Genomic DNA, 18,945 nt, shown 5'->3' with positions numbered 1-18,945 from the left:
TAGCACCGCCCCGATCCCGGACGCGTAATTTTAGATTTTGCTAATGAGCTTGCCAGCGTGCCCCACACAGGTTGTCTGCTTTGGCCTTCGCGTGGGGATCGACGGTTCCGGCTCGTAATCCTGCTCACCTAGGGTGGTGGCAATGGCTTTAATGGTTTTAAGATAGAGATGCTTGCTATGGCATAGGGACTGGGTGTGGATGAATAAAACAAGGAAGAAAATAATTTTTGCTCATCGTTCTTTTCCATTCTGCCTCAATGCAGCTGGCTGCGTGCTTCCCTCTGATATCTCATGCACCACGCTGTGGACCCATCAGCTCAGGGATCCAAGGCTTAGGTTTGCTGGGAGACCTGTGATAAAACTTCCAGTAAGCGGCACCTCTCTGATAGTTATTTAAAGCCTCTGTCTGCATTGTTCCAGAACCATTTCCTTTTTCCTCTAAGGCAACCTAGAGTAGGAAACTGACAGTCCCCCAGGTAGCCGGCTTCCACCTCGCTGGAAGTCTTGCCTGCTGGTTGGGTTGGAGGCCAGCAGAGACCCTGCAGGGGCTGGGCACGGGTCTCCTGCTTCCTGCCTTTTGTGGAGTCGGCCAAAGACAACACTTCTGGTTTGGTCCGGGGCAGTGCAGAAGTAAGCCCATTTTGTTGTGATTCACATGTTCCACTTTCAGGTCAGAAGATTGGCATTGATGAGACTATACAATGGATGTGCTTGCTTGGGACGTCCTTCTCTACCGTTTGAAGGGCACAGAAGCGTTCCCGCTGATTCCCATGGGAAAAGCTCTTTTGTCTGGTGTGATAGTCTGTGTGCCAGTTAGTACTTCATACTGATTAGAAGGGAAAGTACTAGGGACCGATTTATGAAGACTGGATGTTTGTAGACCGGGGCATTTTAAATAGTACATGTGATTTGCAGATCAGTAATTTGGTAGTTGTTTGTTTGCAAAAGCTGATCCATCATCTTAGGTAAGGCTGTGGCTAAAAATGAACATAAAAGACAGCTAGTTACGACTGAAAATCTTGTGCTGTGAAACCGATGGTTATTCCTGTGGTATCATATATGGCCTGCAGAGGAACAGAAGATGAACTAAAAGCAAGACATTGAAATCAAATTGCAGGCTAGATTTTTTGACAGTGTTCTTCATAGTGCCGATGACCACCTGGACTCCAGCATTATGTGAGGACTGGCATTTCTAGCAACCAGAGCCCATCTCAGTCATGTAGGGAATCACTTTCCAAACGCAGTTTTCCTGCCAACGAAGTTTGTTTGCTTGGTGATAAGAAACAATGGTCAACTCAGTTTGTTACTTGAGCATTTTACTGACTGAGAAGTGGAATCTGGCATCGTATGCTAAATCCATTTTCTTAGCTAGTCAAATGCCAACTTGGCAGCCTATCTAGAAAGCTGATAGCACTGGGACAGGCATGATTGTGGAGATTGTTTCTGACAGTCTCTAGTGAGTCTGCTTTTAAGACACCTCTGTCCACTGGGGGAAAAACACAGTTACCACCCTCAGGACTGGAAGGATTGTAAGAGAGAGGGGAGAGGCATGACCATTGTCTGCAGCTTAGTATCGCCAAGTGCCTTAAAAACAAGAATAGGTTTAGCTTTGAGTGAGGCTGGTATTTATTCACTAGAGTGATGTTAGCCATAGTTGAGAGAAGAAAATGTAGCATAGAGGACCTAATTCCCCTTGTTTTGTTGGTAGAAGAACAGGAGAATATGTGACTTTTCCAATTACAGGTGAGGGACCTGATCTTCTGCTACAGACAGCATAGTTATACCGTGTTTTTGCCATTTTTCTGCCTCTGGGGTCGACATGTACTTGAACATACACTCATTTCGCTTATGGGCCTTTCCGGTTGCCAGAAATAGCTAGAAAGCTGAAATACTTTGCTAAAACCCTTCAATCCGGGAAAAGCACCACGCACTTGCAGTGGAACCGTGCTCAATCAGTGCATTGTCTTGGTGCCGCCTCATGTGGCTTCAGAAGTCAGAACAAGACTGTCCTTGCGCACAGCGTGGTGATGCTCAGGTCTCAAGTTGTGTCCCCATGGCATGCAGCTTCCTAAAATCCTAAGACCTGACCTTCATAGAAACCCCAAAGTTATTTGACAAAGCGTGAGAGTGGTATCCACCGAGAGGGCAATGCACTTTAGGTTGCATATCCTTATTTTACTGATGTCACAACCAAGTTATTCTTGTACACTGCAGAAAGCCTCACAACCACAAAACCAGCAATAATTTTATAAATGATAAGCTTGTTTTCCTCCTCCTCTTCCCAGATACTCTTGAGTGCAGCAGACAGCAGAGATGTGCATTGCAGGAATCTGGAGAGTTTCGTAACGTGGGGCACTGCTTGCTGAAAGCCCTGCAGATACAAAACAGCACTTATTTTAAGTCTTGAGAAACATCTCCTACTAAGTAGTAGAAAAAAGCATTTAGGTGAAGCAATGTTGCCATTCACATTTGTTTATGAGGCTTGGGTTTTGTCTTTATACATGCTAAATGCTTTTTATATTCATTCTGCTGTTTGAGCCTTTCAAGTTCATGTTTTCCATTTTTTCCATATGACAAGAAAGTCTGGAATTAAGTCCATACTTTAAAACCAAAAATCTGGTTCAGTATCCTGTATAATCATGTAGCTGCAGACATGGGGTGTTTAAAAATAAAGGCACTTTCATGAGAATTCCTTGTCTTGAAGGTGATTTTCTGTTCTGAGTTTAAAGAAATACTTTGTTGACAGTTTAAGAAGCTTTTAACAACACCCGATCTGTGTTTGCTTTCCAGGGAGATCTCTCTCTTTTCTTTTCTAAAAATCTCTACAGCTTGTTTCACTTCTATATGTGCTGACAAGGTCAGAAAGGTAGCGTACCAGCATGACTGTGACATGTGTTGAATAACACATACCAATACTTTCAAGAATACTTGTGCAGATTTCATGCAATTGTCCTGTTAAGCTGCTGAGTGGTACCAAGGGCTACAGAGCCCATCTTCTTCAGAGGCAGGAGGACGAAGGTGGTTTGCGTTTGCTGGGTGGGGTAAGGTGGGGAACAGAAAGCCTCATGTGACCCCCTGAGGAAATCCCAAATGCCTTCAGAGCCTGAAACTTGATAGCTTGATGTTTAAGCCAGCCCTTGTTTTTGGGAGTTGACAGATGAGTGATTTCTTTTAGTTGAGCTTTCTGAAATACTTTAAATCTGCCATCATTTGATGCAGTGGTATCCTCAAGCTGTATGCGCAGGAGAAGAGGAAATGTCCTTATTCACCGTGAAGATTTGTCTTTTAGCGCTACATACCTAAATGTGCCTGGAAAAGTATTATCCAAGGGACACAGAAACAGCTTTTTGACGGGCTGCTCTTCCTGCTCTGTCTCTAGCAGTAACATCCAGTAAATGCAGACACCTGCCTGCCTGTCTTATTGCTATGTGTAAGTCCCATTCTGGGCTCCCAAGCCAGATGCTCTATACTGGCATTTCTAGGAGGTTACTGTTCTACTTGTGTGGTTTGAATCGCTTAAGTCTTTGGCCTTGTGCCTTAAAGTGCCAGCAGAGGCATGCTGTAATTGCCCGTAAATGCACCGTCTGTCGTATTATTGTTTAATTATTCCAGCTTCTCACTGCCATGGACTGCTCCGTGTCTCTTTTGCTTTTTTATTTAATTGAGTGGAAAAAATCTGATACTTGTGCTTCACTTACATCACTTTGTATTTACCCAGCATCGCTGGATCCTTCTATGAAGTTCCAGCTTTTGTATGCAGAAGTCAGTCTTCTATATAGAGAAAAAAGTCAATATCTGAAGCATATGTTAGAAAGAGAATCAATATTTTAACACATGGTAAAGTCAGACCATAAATCTCTTAACACAGTCAAATGATTGTCTTACTCTCCCTTGAAACACTGCTTCTCCCCCTGAGAAACAAGAGGGGGAAAGAAAACTCTTCAGTAACCAAGCCCGTGCCTTCACAATGCAGGACTGTTCTTAGCCCATCACTCTGTGTCACTTCTTTCTTTACTGTCTACTAACTCTCCTTTCTTGTGTGTCATATGCCTACCTCTTCAAGGCCTGTCTTTCCCTAGCCCATCCCTGTTCATCTGTTTCAGAGCATTACCAGGGCGTCAGCTCTTCCCTGAGATCAGGTTGCGATGACCAGTTCCACTGACTACTTGTTACCATTTCAAACATCTCTACACTTTCTCCCAGCCTTGCAACCAACCCCTTATTAATGTGTGTTGAGAAAATCATCTTTCAGAGCTCTCTCCAATGCTCTCCTTGTCTGTATGGCCTATAAAAAAACTTGGCAGTACACTGTCTGCTTTTCTTTCCTCATGCTCCCTGTGTCTGTGACAAATGTGTGTCATGTTTCTGGTCTTACGTTTAGTTTTCAATCTCTGAATCAGAACACTCTTTTTGTACAGCACCCTGCACGTAAGATCAAGATCAAGGCTTCTGTGCCCTACCACAATAATAATAATAAATACTGTAGTTGCCTGCACTCACTGTGCTCTAGTTTTCACAGCTCTGGAGTTTTATTTTGTCTTTTTGGAAAATCATTCTGCACCTGACCAATCTAGTTTTCAGTTTTTTTTCAGAAATCCTCAACTGAAATTTTCCTTTACAGGTGTACTCCTTGTAACGCCTGGCTCCCTGACTGAGCCAGCATCGTTGTTGGAGTAGTTATTTTTGCTTCCTGTAACTGAACTGTAAGATTACTCATTTCATACTATTTTCTCATTTGTTTTATTTTTCATCCATCTCTTTCTGCAGGAAAGAGCAATTTATATAATGATTTCACTGTGGAATTGGCTTCAGGCTTTACTGCTATTTGTCACCATTCAGGAAATCCATCCCTGGCTCCAGGAGAACACTCAATCCCTGCTGACAGTCTGGAAGCGGGAGAGAAAATAGATAGCAGAGCTGCAGCTATTAAGACCAACAGGCAAATATTTCATTCCAACTCAATTTTCCCGTCCCAAATTACTTAAAGAATTTTTTTCTCTTTGTCAGAATGTAGATGAGGTTGGTTGGCTTGTTTGTTTGTTTGTTTGTTTTCCTGGGGACTCTTCTATTCAGCTGATCTACATCTTCTTCCACATTTCAGACAGCGGAGCTTGCAGCAGTGACAAGATGTAATCCTGAGTAAAACTGCTTCTGCCTATGGCCTTGGTTAACCTGCTGGCAACGATACTTGCCTGGGCATGGGGCAGCTGGCTTTTTTACGTGGCTCAGCATGGATGTGCTGCCACTCCCAGTCATGTTTAGGACACAGTTGAATTGTTTACAGTAATCTAAAGGAACCTTGTAACAAAATTGTTCTGCCTCCCTGGGGCCACCACTCTCAGAGACCTTTCCCCTTTCTTGGCTACTGTGGCAGCCTCCTTCCTTTGGCTTCACACCTTTATCAGCTAAAAATGGTAAGTAACTGTATGGAACTGTTGTCTTCAGGTGCTCCCTTTGAAGGACAGGCCACACTGCTACCCTGTTGTGGCTGCTGAGGATCAGAGAGGACACCAGGTAAGTGGAAGCCTGCTCCCTCTTTCATGCGGAATGGAGGCAGGATATGCCCTTGTGCGAAGTTCAGCAGAGAAAAACTTGGGCTATACTCACATTCCTACGTACCGTGCCATACCAGTCAGCCTGGTATTAATCTTCACAGACCTTTGAAGGCATGAAACAACATGCAGTGTAAATGAAACCTAAGCCACACTGTACCAGATTATTGGTGCCAGCCAGTTTTAGAAGGTTGACATAAGAGCCAAGTGAAACAGGTACAATGGTGGAAGATGCCTTGTACCACCTGCAGGCATGCAGATCTACAGTGCTCATGCAGCGCTGGAGTCCAACAGCAATCTGCGGCACGTAAAAAGCTGGTGAACCCACAGCCATTTAGGCTTGAATGCACTTTCCTGGGGAGGAAGTGGCTTTTCCCTTGCGAAGCTCAATTCCCCAGGGTCTGCGTGAGGTCAATGGAAAAAGCGATTTCTTCAGAATATGATTCAGATTGCCTAAGCACAGGCTTATCTTATTGACTACAGAGTAAGCTTAACCTCTGTAGATTTAAACAAGCTTTTGTGAATACCCATCCCTTCTTGCCCCTTAGCTGTGGGAGTTATGCTGGCCCTGGACATGGTTAGTCCTTGGTAGGCACACTGCCAACTGAAATTCAGGTGCTGCAGACCCAAGCTAAGAGAAGCTTGTCCACCAGAGCACAGAATGTCCTGTTGGATCCTGCTTTGTGCTTTTGAGTTACACTGGGGTGTCAGAAATGAATTTTTGCAAGTACCAGAAGAACGAAATGAAGTCAAGGAAGGTTGGTTTCTTTAGGGATGGCCTGTCTGGAGCTGGAATAATCAGCATCTGTTTCAGTTTAACTGAGTTTTTCATTCCAGCCTTTCTCCCCTTTCGAAGTACAGACAACTGAAGCCTTTAATTCGCCCTGTCTTTCACTGCAGAGAAAAGTAGGAAGTTTCTAACAGCTGATACTACCCTGTCTAGAATATCTACACTAAAAAAATACAGTTTCTTGTCTGTTGTGAATGAAAAAGCTCTTGCTTGTTTCTGTTGTAGTGTTGACTTTGAAAGATAAATTGTTTGAACTGGTTGTCTCTCCATTTGTGTAACTGAAGATTAGCTTGCTTGATAGCCTGCTGGATTTGCAGTTTTCCCTTGCACTAAATCAACTGAAGAACTGCTGGCCCTGGGGCAGTTAGGACACAATGCATACTTGAAAAAGTTTGTGTGCGTGCAAGTAAATAAGAGAACATAGTTTTATGCTTGGCATTCTGGACGTGCTGTTTTAGCGTTGATACGTCCTGTCTTTCCACCTGGAAGAGCTCCTGCAAGACTAGGAAGTCTGCTTAAAAAATTGCTAACAGCCTGACATAGATAGGTGGCTAATGAGTTGAACGTTGAAGCCGGCAGGACCAGAACTGTTTTTTACATGATAGTTTTACAGCCCTAAATCATACTGCTTGGTTTTGAGAACATAGGTACCTTAATCACACTCTGTCCTTTTAGCATACATTTGCTTTGTAGAACCAACTGAACGAAAAGCAAAAATAATTTCTTGTCACTCAAGTAAGCCGACCTGACTCTGAACACATAAAAGAAACAGACAGTAAAAATAGCAACATCCTACTGTACTGTAGTGCTTCAACAGAGAACCACATTTTGAGGTTCCCCTTCTTTGCATCCTTTTTTGTATTGCAACAGCATCTTGCACCCAGTAGAAGCTTTCGCTCTGGTGGGGCAGTCTCTGTCTTCAACGTGACGGAACTTGTTGTCAGCCACTCTGTTGGGAGTGTTAGCTCCTAGACAATTGACAAGGGCTCTTAAAGTCTATGTTCAGCCTTCAGGTACAGTTTTTGTGCCTAGGACCCTTCCTCTTTCCCCTTCAGCTCCTGAGTTGTGCTAACTATTCCAGCCTTCCCAGTTTTTTGTACTCATAATAAAAGCAGTGGAGCCAAGGTGACATTCAAGAGGAAGATAGAAAAGCAACGACAAAGGCATTTTTTCATTTATTTTTTCACATATTTTCATGATTGTTATGATGCTCAGAAAATTAGATGGGCTTTGTCGTGCCACCAGCCTTTGAAGCATGCTTCTCTCCTCCAGGACAAGTAAACCTGTTGCAACCCTTGGCTAAGAGACTGAAGCCAGACTTATGGTAAACTGGTGATTCAAGAGATGGGAAAGGAATAGGATAGGGCAGGAAGGCTTGAGTAGATTGAGGTATAGATGAGAGGGAGCTAGAACCTGGGACTGGGAATTTGGAGGTTTGAGACATGATAAAAGAAGATTAAGATTCACAAAGAAAATGAAACTGGGAATTAAGAGTTTTATGCTGAGACTGGCTGGCAAGAAACTGGCAGAAGACACAGCAGAATTCAGTTTGCCAGTACAAAGGGACGAGAAGGAAGAGACAGGAAAGTCAGGGGGATAGGCAGTGAGATGAAGAGCTAGACAAGAGACTGAACTAGGATCAGAGTGGGGAACCAAAGTTCAGGTCCTGCTGGAGGTTAAGAAAGGAGAGAGCCTAGGGAAGGACAGGTGAAGTCTACAGGTGGTCAGGTACAGGTGGAGGGGAAGGGAATGGAGAAGCAGGGGAGAGCTGTGGAAGGCAGCACTACGCAGGGCAGAGCAGAGGGGTACATGGGTGGAAAAGGGCGCAATGGGCTGTGCTCACTGGGACATTCTGACTTCCAGAGCTGGAAGTAGAACAGAGCTTCCCCAAGGCTGGCCTTCACGTTGGCTCAGCTGGCAAAGAATTTGCCTCTTGTGCTGTCTGCCCCAACCCACAGTACAGAAATGACTAGAATTGAGTGTCCTTGGATGAGGCAGCAGCTGCCTGCCTGGGGGAGGAGAGGAGGCTTTCTTGTGGTTAAGATGACAAAAATTTTACAGTTGGGAGGAGGTAGTGAAAAGGTCACATGACCAAGAGAGAAAGGGTCAATTCATTGGTCTGTCAGCCAGTAAATTAAGAAAAAGCAAGTGAGGGTATTATATCAAAGGTATCTGAATTCAGTCAAAAGATGATTCTGAAGTTGCTAGACTGATCTTGTGGTCAGCTATAAGCAAGCTTAACTAATTGATTACTTTATTTTAGTTCATTGTGTAAGAACTAGCTCCTAATAAATCATACTGCTTTGTAGAAACATGCTTGAAACAACTGTGTAAATACTAAATAGCCTTAGGAATGGTTTTATGAATCCACTGAATAATCCAAATTCCAACACTTATCCCCCTCCACTGCTGGTCTAGATGGAGGATAACAATCCACTGTTGCTATTTGTTTCTCTTTGTGTAAAAGAGGCAGAGGTCTGTGTTGAACATGCAAACGTACCAGCATGGCTGATGACCCATTGAGGTGCTGTGTGATCCTGCGTTGACAATTGTCCTTCTCAGGAACCCAGGAAAAACCACAGGTGTTAAAGGAACGTTATGAATTTTGCAAAGCCAAGTGTTTAAAAGTTAGGCAATGTCCAAATGAAATTGCCAGTGAAACCCCTTCAGAACCTGTACGCATGTAGGTTATGAAATGCTCGTTAATTATATTTTCTCTCCTGTTTATTTCAGTATGCATGGCAGTAATTCAAGATCCTCACACAGTTCTATGGGTTTTCTGGGGCAACAGAGACCGAGGAACCTCTGACTCACTGTCTGTGGATCTATCTTAAAGAGAGGTACTCAGCTGCAATACCACAAGGTTCAAAATACAGGCCCGTCAGAGTAGTCTCCTGATCCTGACACACCGTTAACTAATACTTGTAAGGACTGTGACTCTTATACTCACCTTCTGCACTGGGTCAGGTCTGTGTCGATGAAGATTTGGGGACAAACAGTGCTGATGGAGGCTGGTAGTAGGTCAGACCTGAGCCTTCCAGCATCCAGTAGGAAGGTATAAACTACTCCATTTGTGCAGATTAAAAACAAATCTTGTGTGTACCAATTCTGCCTTTGCAAAAAGGTCTGTTAGTTGGCACAAGTATTACTGTAGGTTCGATCTAATCTTATAAGACATACTTAAGGAATTGCAACAGAAGGGTGGAGTTATCAGTGTAAATTTCTTGGCCAGTTCTTTGTCTAGTGACAATTGTCCTGCTCTGCTTTATATCAGCTTTTCAGTTTTATGTTTCATCCTGAAAAGAGCAAACCAGGTTTTTGGAGTACAGAGTAATAACTTTTTAGATTTCAAATCATATTTTAAAAGCAAAGAGAGAGGAAACAGAAGTAAAATCTCTAACTGAACCAGAGTACGTGTAGCATATATCCTTTGCACATACTTCTTCAATCCTAAAGCGACTGGGCGGTGGCACTTTGCACACAAAGAGCCTGAGAAATGTAAAGGCACAGTACACGGTCAACAAAACATTCAGATCCTCCCTATGTGGGGTGAATACACACTATGGTCTTTAATACAGAAGCTGTAGTTATATGTAGACATCTGTGTGCATTCAAATAAGCTACACAAGAAAAAATTCTTTCAGACTCCAAGCTTTCAGGGCAAAGCACATATTTCCATGCCTTGTAGGGGTTTGGTGCACTGTCCACATTGAATGTTTTGCTGAGTAATAACAACAAATAAACATCCAGTCATTGTAAGAAATATTGTCACTAGGAAGTTACACCTGGTTTCTGCCCTGTGACCCATTATGCCAAAAAGCCAATTCTGCTTTAAACGCTGTCCAGCATTTATTAGTAAAAAAGCATGTAACCACATTGAACTGTCTGGTTCACCAAAGAATCACACAAAGAAAACTGTCAGAACCCAGATAATTGAATGCAAATAGCCTTGTTTCACTGAAAGTAGCCTTGATGGTTGCCAAAAGTTGTAAAAAACTGATGGAAAGAGCAGACACTTAGATCTATCTGATGTAGGAAACAGCTCCCAAGTTTATTAATGATTTTCATTCTGCTGAGGTGGGTGCTGTTCTTTTTGAATGTGCGCCACTGGGACCAGTCCAGACCAGCAAGTACTGAGGTCAATTAGTAGGCTCCCACTAGCTGTAATGTGTTTCAGAAATTAGAAAGTTGAGTTGCTACTGCACTGCAGAATCCCTCTAGGCTTGAAAGGGGAACTGATTGCAACCACCTGAAAATTTAGCATTAAAAAGCTAAACATTTCTCAGCAAAATACTGAAAGGTCTGTTGCAACAAGTCATCAAAGAACTCGCTTTAAAATCCCATCCGAAATCAAACAACAACCAATGGTAGATGCTCCGTCACACTTGAGCATATTCGCCTATGCAGAGGTGTGGTTGCCACCTTCTGAACGGCTGCCGCAGTTTCTTGCAGCTCCCATGTGTATTCCTTGCCAGAGTGGCTTGGTTGCGCCTAGCTTGTGGTATCTCGGCGTGTTGGTTCAAGGTCATAGGAGGTGCCAAGTGGGACGGTCCCGCTTTTGTAGAAACAGGGAAGGCGGGAAGGCCGCAATCCCCTGGCCCATCTCTTTCATGACACCTCAGTAGCCGGAGGTGGCCTGCAGCAGGAGCGGGGTGGCTGGGCGCTGAGGAGAGCCGCTCCACAGGGCCTCAGGACACCGGAATTTCTGGTGCCGTCGGTCCCGGGGGGCAAACGCTCCGGTCAAACAGTGGGACTGGCGGGAAAACAGTGCCCGCTCCTTGGGATACTCTAACGGGCCGCAGCCAGCGACCGCCGGGGCTACGGGCTGTCCTGCGCCCTCAGGGGAATCTCGGCACAGGTTTCCCCCGGCTTTCAGCGGGAGGGGTGGCCGGTGAGGCAGCGCGGCACTGGCCACCTGCTCGGGGCGGCCCGGGCCCCGCAGGGCTTGCGGGCCCCCGCGGGAACGGCAGAGGCAGCGGGGGGCCCCGCCGCGGACGGCCCGGCACCTCCCGCCACGGCGCCCCCCCCCCCCCCGCCGCCTCGCCGTCGCCAGGGGCAACCGGGCCACTTCCGCCCGCCGCCAAGATGGTGGCGGCGCCGTAACCTGGAAGCGGTCGGTCGCCCCGCGCCTCGGCGGGCCCGCCCCTGTGGTGCCGCGGGAGGTCTGTGGGCGGGGAGTCCCGTGACGGCTCGGTGCGCAGAGACGGTGGCCGGCAGGGGCGGGCGGGGAGGGGGGTGCCGAGCGCGCCTCGGGAGGATGGCGGAGCCGCACGGTACGGGGCGGCCGGGCTCGGGGGCCGCGGCGGGCCGGGGGGCGGCGGCGGGGCGCGCTGAGGCGGCGGCTGACAGCGGGCGGGGTGGGCCTGGCGGCGGCCGGGGGCAACGGCGGAGGAGGCGGGAGGCCGCGGGCACAAAGGCGGGGAGGGCCTGGGCGGCAGGTAGCCGCGGGGGGGTGGGCGGCGGGAGGCGGCGGGGCGGCCCGCCCGGGCTGCGCGCACCGGTACCGGCGGCTCCGTGTGTGCGTGTGCCCCGGCGGGGGCCGCCCCGCCCGGCAGCCGCGGGGCCCGGGGCAGGTGGGGCGGGCCGGGGGCCGCCCGCTGCGTGCGGCGGGGCGGGGGCGGCCGATCGCCCCGCTGGGCCGGGCGGTGGGGCTGCCCCGCTCCTCCGCGCTGCCGGGCGATGGCATCGACCAGCCACCGCCACAACACCACCACCACCACCACAAAAAGAAAGGAGGAAGCTCCGTTTCACAGCCTCACCTCTCCTCCTCCCCGCCCGCTCCCGGCACCGAGAGCTGGCGAGGGAAATTTTGAGGGACTTCGCGTGTGTGTAGTGGCACTGACGCTCGGGGTAATGATTACCGGCGTTCAGGGTAATGATTACATCTGCTGCCGTGTGTGTGAGTGCTGTCCCCCACCCTCTCGTATAGGCGTGAGCCTCTTTTCCTGTTTCACCCGATGTATTTATTGTGGCAGTGGTGATGGAGCCGGAGAGGCAGAATCTCGTTTCAAAACTCCTCGCCTTCCCGTCTAGCCAGGTGATTTTCCCGGTATTTAAAACAGATGTCACACAGAGGGTGGTGTGACAGCTTCCCGCCTGTATTCGTGGCTGTAGAAGGTGTTTCCACCGAGTTGTACGTATCTTTCTCTAGGAAATGGTTAAAAAGCTGTAGTAACCTTCTGTAAGCTGAACGGCCGTGTGTGTTGACTAAAATTGCAACTGGGCGTGAGCTGTACAGAAATTCAGCAGAAGTGAAGTTTGGTGAAACTGTGTGGCTGCTTGACTTTACCGGTTTATTTAGGAGCAGGTATGGATGTGGAATAAGAAGTTACCATGTGTGAGAAAACAATTACAAAGTACTGAAACTGTACTGGTAATTTTCAACTCACGATTTTGAGATGGGATTATGGAAGCATCTGTTTTATTCAGCTCTGCACATATGCAGACACTTTTGAGGCAGAATATTCATGATTAAGGAATTGTAATTGTGCTTATTGTCATGTCTGCAGTACTTGGTCGGGATTTTTTTGGACTATCAAAATAGAAATTAAAATGGTTTTAGTAATTACCTTCAGGGTCTTAATTTTCTGCTGTTTTTTGTTTGCGTGCTTGACTTTGTATGTATTGTTTCTTCTTTTTACCTTCTAAACTGTGTTGTTTTTTTTTTTTTTTTTTTTTTAATCACTAGTCATTATTGGATGCTTCTATTTATAAAATCAAGGGCTTAAAGTAGGTGGTGGTCAAATTAAGTCACACTTACTTACAGCCATATTTCAGGCATATGTTGTATGGTGATCTTGATATAATCCTAGCCTGGTTTTGGGAAAGATTTACTGTATCCTATGAATTTGTTATTACACTGTTGTGCATACATTTTAATTTTAGTAACACCCTTATCCTCTTAATTCCTGTTGAATGATTTGGGTTTGACTGTTTTGGTTTTCTGTGTAATTATTCTTTGCTCTGGATGAGTGAAATGGGAGATTGTTTTACTAATTTGAAGCTGGATTCCTGTTAATTTAGGCTAATGTTTGTCAGCCATCAGGATTTCTGTACATGTGGCAAGGCAGAACACATACATTGGGCAAAACTAATTTTATGTGGAATCTTGTAATATAGAAAGATGATTCCAGACAAAGCTCTCCTTGTATCCACAGCTTTCCTTTGAGGAATACTGAGGAATCCTCAAAGAGGACGCTGTCTTCTGCCATGTCCCTTTATTCTGTCCTTTCTAGAAACCTTAAACAATCCCCAGCGTTTTTTTTGGGGGGTGATGGCAAGGGTAGGGTCGATAAACAGTGCTGATTGCGAATAGCTGTCTTCCCGGTCTAGTTTTTCCTTTCCAGCGTGACATATCTGTAAGGCAGGAGGTGCTGGGAGGGGCGTTCCTTTGTTATGTTGACACTTAAATCGCACTGACGGGTGTATTCTCCTCCAGGAATTTTGCGCGATTGAAGGGATTCCTTCAGAAGATGAGTGTTTTCTCCAGCTGTCTTCCTGCACTCTTAGCCTGTGTACAGAAATTAATTGCTTGAAGCTCGCTCTGTGTGTGCCTTTTAGGAAACCCTTGGATGAATTGTTACTTGGCTGTGGCTTTCTAGAAAACAATGTTTCTGCTGAAGCGGTGCGTGGCGGTCCTGGCTTGTCACTGTGCGAGGCGGCTGCTGCCGACCCGCATACAGCACCCATGAAATAGGTGGTTGTGTGTGCTTGCATGTGTGCATGGGGCTCATGCATGTTAACTGAATTAAGGCTGTAAAAGTGTCTTCTGCTTGTTACAAATGAGAAGGATCACATTTTGTGATCCCTTCCTGAGGAAGCCCTGCAAATAACTGATCTCCCTTTCGGAAAGGTGTACTATGATGATGATGAAATAAAACTGCATGAAGAGATCTCAGATGTTCCAAAATACCATCGTGGAGAATTTGGGTGGGTGCTAAAAGAAGCTGTTTCTCTCTAGCAGCAGGTTCTCCTTCGTGTCTGAAGAAAGGTGAAAACTTGTGTGCATGGAGGGAGGGGAAGGCAGCGCTTGCCCCTTCCCCTTGCCCGCCACAGCCCCCGGGATGGCTCACCCCTCATTCCACCTCGCCCCTGCCCTCCTCAGCGGGTGGGTTCAGGTGACTCTGTGCTTTGCCTGGGTGCAGGGTAGCCCGTGGCCCGTACCACGTACCCACGCCCAGCCTGCCGTACCTTCTTGCTCAGCTTGGCTAGTGGCATTTCCCATCCAAAGTGCTTTGAGGCTCATTGCTTTTTATTTTTTTTTTTTTTTTTTTGTGTGGCTCCTTTGTGGATGCTTTTTTAATTGTAGCAAGGCTTGCGTTTCCTCTCTTGTTGTAATACCTTCTATTTGGTTTTACTGCAAGCGAGTGCATCTCAGAGGCGATGCTTCTGTCCCTCTCTTTCTGGTGGGGGTTTGTGTGTGTGTGTGAGAAGGCTGTGGAGGACATAGTAGTGAAGATTAAACAGCCTGTTGTAAATAGATTGTAAAGATAAATAGAACCCTTGTTTACATTAAAATTGTACTCGCTGACATGGTCGTGTAGTCTGTTTGATACAGTAGCCTTGCTATGTTACAAAATGTACTGGGATAAAATGTAACAGGTTGTATAATAAGCAGGTAATGATTGCGGTATTAGCCATTGACCTTAATTTGCTTGGTTTTTGCTGCATTGCTTGGGCTTGACTGTGTTGTGAAATACGCGTAACGTACTGTTAAATCTGTGCATTCTCTGACACCAGATTTGGTTCAATAAAGGCATTTTCAGTATAGCAAAAAACTGGTCTCTGGATAAAAAGGGAATTTTAATTACTAAGAATTTTTCCATCATTAGCCTCTAGGTAATGGATATATTTGGTACAGAAATTATGCGAGGTTTAGAATTTCTTTTAAAAAAGTAATTCTATACAACATAGTTAAATTTAGACTGTTTTAAGATCATTGCAGTTTAAGTAGTACTTTATGTGTGTTGTTCTACAAGAGAAATACAGGAGACAACAGAGCCTGTCATATAATTGTAGACGTGCTGACTAGCATAGAATATGTTAAGAGGCTGTGAATTGGTGTAGATAAATGGTAGGTTACGAAGTCAAAGAAACATCTTAAAAACAATTTGGCATACTTGGTTCTTCTAGTATTGTTTTATCATTAAGTTATACATGTAAAAAGAAAGAAAGACATGCAAGTTTGGGGTTTTTTTTATTTGTCTGCTCTTTGATTTCTTTACAAAAGCACAGTGTGTTCTCAGAGTGGATGTACATTAGATCCTAATTTGCACACCTGCCTCCCTTTCTGTTACAAAAAGTGCTGGGAAATAATTGGTTTTTGCCACAGGAAAGTATGCAGCTGTTTTTTTTTTTTTTAAATGTATTAATTTTTAGCACACTTGAAAGTTTGCTACTTGCCTGTTAGTAGTGTTGGGGTTTTGCAGAGGAGCAGCCCTGGGGAGGCGAGCAGTGCTCCAGCCCCGTTGTTCATCTTGAGAAACATGCGACTGGTGCTCGCAGTAAACTGGTTGTAGCTTGCTCTTACCTTCACCATACTAATCCCCTACGTGCTTTTGTGTCTTAAAGTGCTTCATATTCTATGTATGAGCAAGATGTATGGAGCGATCCAGCAGACAGTATTTCCATGGAGCCCTGTTGATCCCATAGATATTGTATCCGGTTCAGTGGACCTGCCTACGCTGTGGTCAGAGGCTTTTTGTTATGCATGCATCCTAATTGTTCTTTCTGTTGGCATTGTACATAGACTGAAGGGGCTGTGCACCAATGCAAATAGCCTTTCTAATACCTTATGCATTTGCATTATAATGGCTGCATAAATATTGCAGCACATCTCAGTTCACTCTCTCACTGCTTTGACTGCTAGACTTTAAAATAGGTTCTCTCTGTAGCGCGGATCTTGTTCGTGGTTGGTATTGCTTTGGAGGGGGGTTCTGAAGTGCATCTTTATTAAATAGTGAAGCCTGTTTGCGATGAGGTGCAATTTTAACTTACCCATGTTCTAGTCTCCCACTCCTTTCAGCCCACAGGTTGATACAGGCTCTTGGAAGAAAAAAAAATTGAAGCTTGTGCAGTTTTTCACCAACTATTTCCAAACTTGCTATATTTGGTGTTGCAGAACATGTTTGCTTGAGACTTGGTTTTGCATTTATTTCCAGAAATCCTATAGATGTCTGTGGGAATATTTTATGCATAAGGAACGTGAAATATTGTGCCACCGCTGTTTTGGTGCTGAAACATTTGATGACTTATGACTAATTTTACCAGAAGCACCCCGAATTTCCTTTGGAAGTGTCGATACAGTGATGTGACTGAAAGCAGACACTCTTTTTGGGAACTGGTGGCAAGTTGCCATAACCTATCTGTCAGAAGTTTGCTTTACAAAGTTGTTAAACAGAACAGTGATTAGTATCACTTACTTGACTCTTAGTGATTAGTAGATGCATAGAGACTTTCAAATCATCACAGAATGCCATCTTTTAAAGGTTTGAATTAAGTTCTTGTAGCTACAGCCTTGTTGTTAATGTATTGTGTCAAATTTTGGGAATAGTAATATATTAAACTGTTACTTATATTTTTTGGCTAATCAGTTGTAATCCTAGGGTTTTCTCTGGCTTACACGGTTTAGCTGGTGAAAACTGGAGCAAGAAAGATATGTTTAAATCAAATGTTCTTTTAAACAATGATAATATATATCTGTTGTTAGTAGTTTGTCACTCCTGCACATGTTTGCACATATTGAAGTGGTAGTAGTTGTTCAGGTTGAGAGTATGATGAATGACCTTGTGGTTGGAAGTAAAGTTATGAAAACAGTTTTCTGAAACAGTAAGTGATATTATTGCAGGAACCATAAATTTACTTAGAACTTCTATATGATGATTGGCTTATATATGAAGTATTCTGTGTAGTCCTGTGAACAACATACATATTACTATAATACAGTATTTTTAACACTTGTCCTATCAAAAACTTACATTATGTATACCAGACGTTTTGAATAATATTTATAGTGATGGGAATAAAAATATAAGGTTAAATAATGTTATGTGAAAAAACAAAAATAATCTTGAAAGCCTGACACCTGAGAACCTTTAGCTGTAGTATATTTATACTTCATGTGTACTTGGATTTTAATTATCCATTAGATATTACAAGTAATATTGGTTTAGTACCTGTAAGAATATGGCAAAACCACTTTAGGATTTGCTGTTTTATTTAGATCTATGTTTTCGATGTTCCCATCTTAATAGGAATGAGTATTAAATCAGAAATTGACGAGGTGTTTCGTGACAGTTTGAATGGTCAGAATGACCCATTGGCCTGGCATGTTGTGATGACTGGGAAGAAAAATAAACATACTACTTTTATGAAGAAATACCTGACTGGCAGCCAAAAAGACCAGGGCCAATACTTACTTTTAGCTGAGGTGCAGCAATGATTGTGGGGAGCCAGACTTTTCTCTTTTCCTCTTCCTTTCTCTCAGCCGTGTCCCAGTCAGCTAAATCTTGGCAAATAGGGGATTTTGCCCTTTCTTGGTACGAGGCTTCTCTCCTGTGACTGGCAGTAGTGGTAACCTGTGTAATTGTAGCGTGTGGACAGTCCAGTCTTCTGTATAAGATTTCTCACTGTTGGTTTTTTATTTTTTTGATGCTGAAAGTTAGGTTATAATCTGTTTTGTAATACACAGCATTAATTGTTTTTATTGATAATTGTCCTGAGAGGAAATACTCATGTTGTGTCAAAATACTTAAAGCAAAACCCCCTTTTTTACTGTTCCAACTGTTGCATAGATTTATTTTATCTTTTTAAAACAAAAGAAGGCAATTCAGTGTGTTACTGTAACTTCAAGCTTGTATAGCACAGCAGTGAAGGTCTTGGTAAATTTGTAGATAATTGGCTAAAGCTATACATACAGTGCAACTGCAGGTGCTGAGTGAAGTGCTTTGTGCTGAGGAAGGGTTTAGGTTCTTAGCTTCAGTCTTATTTTTCCTTCATGTTAAAAATAATCCAGCAAAATACTGGAGTTTATTCCATTCTTATATATATAAAAAAATAATTAAAAAATCCTATAATCTCTCTCAATGCTTCCCCTCCAGCTCAACACCCCCCACCCCCAAATCAACCCTCAGCTATCCAAGGCAAGGAAATAATTGAGTAATCCTTATTCTCCTAATTAGATCAACTGATGTATTTCTGAAATTGTGATGTTAGTTTTGTGCCCTTTTATATTCCCATTCCCCTTCCCCCCCCCTTCTCCTTGAGTTAGCCACTGCAGAAAAGCAGAACCGTGAGTTTCTTTTATTTCTAAGGGATAACCACGCAGAGAGGAGTCGTCTTCACATCGCCGTAAATACCAAGTCCTGTTCAGAAGCATTTAGTTACATGGAGACGCTGTGTGTAGCAGAGAGAAAATGATTTCACTAGCAAACTATATGGCTCCTGGAGGCATCAGGTGGATTAATATGTAAACACAAGTCCACAGCAGTCAAAAATAGATCTTTATAAAAAGAAATAGTGCAAAAAAGTGACCTCCTAAACAAGGAAGTGAAGGGCTACCATAGAATCCATCTGTGTAGTCCTGCAAAATGCTGATCATAGCAG

The 18,945-nt window shown here is 44.3% G+C and overlaps 1 protein-coding gene across 3 annotated transcripts in view; it reads left to right on the top strand.

Annotated features, from left to right (window-relative positions):
* The first annotated feature begins 11,415 nt into the window (after positions 1–11,415).
* Positions 11,416–18,945, top strand: part of SHOC2 (SHOC2 leucine rich repeat scaffold protein) — a 70,878-nt gene continuing 63,348 nt past the window's right edge. The window contains exon 1 of one of the 3 annotated variants that reach the window (XM_056351939.1): positions 11,416–11,535. The gene's annotated coding sequence lies outside the window, so the exon portion shown is untranslated. Of the gene's footprint in view, positions 11,616–12,253; positions 12,380–18,945 lie in introns of those variants that run through there. The other 2 variants (XM_056351937.1, XM_056351936.1) reach the window with 2 other exon arrangements.

This window comes from Falco biarmicus, chromosome 9, assembly GCF_023638135.1.
Source record: "Falco biarmicus isolate bFalBia1 chromosome 9, bFalBia1.pri, whole genome shotgun sequence".
Classification (NCBI taxonomy): Eukaryota; Metazoa; Chordata; class Aves; order Falconiformes; family Falconidae; genus Falco; species Falco biarmicus.
The sequence above is the reverse complement of the archived record's forward strand: the minus strand, read 5'-3'. Positions and strand labels throughout refer to the sequence as shown.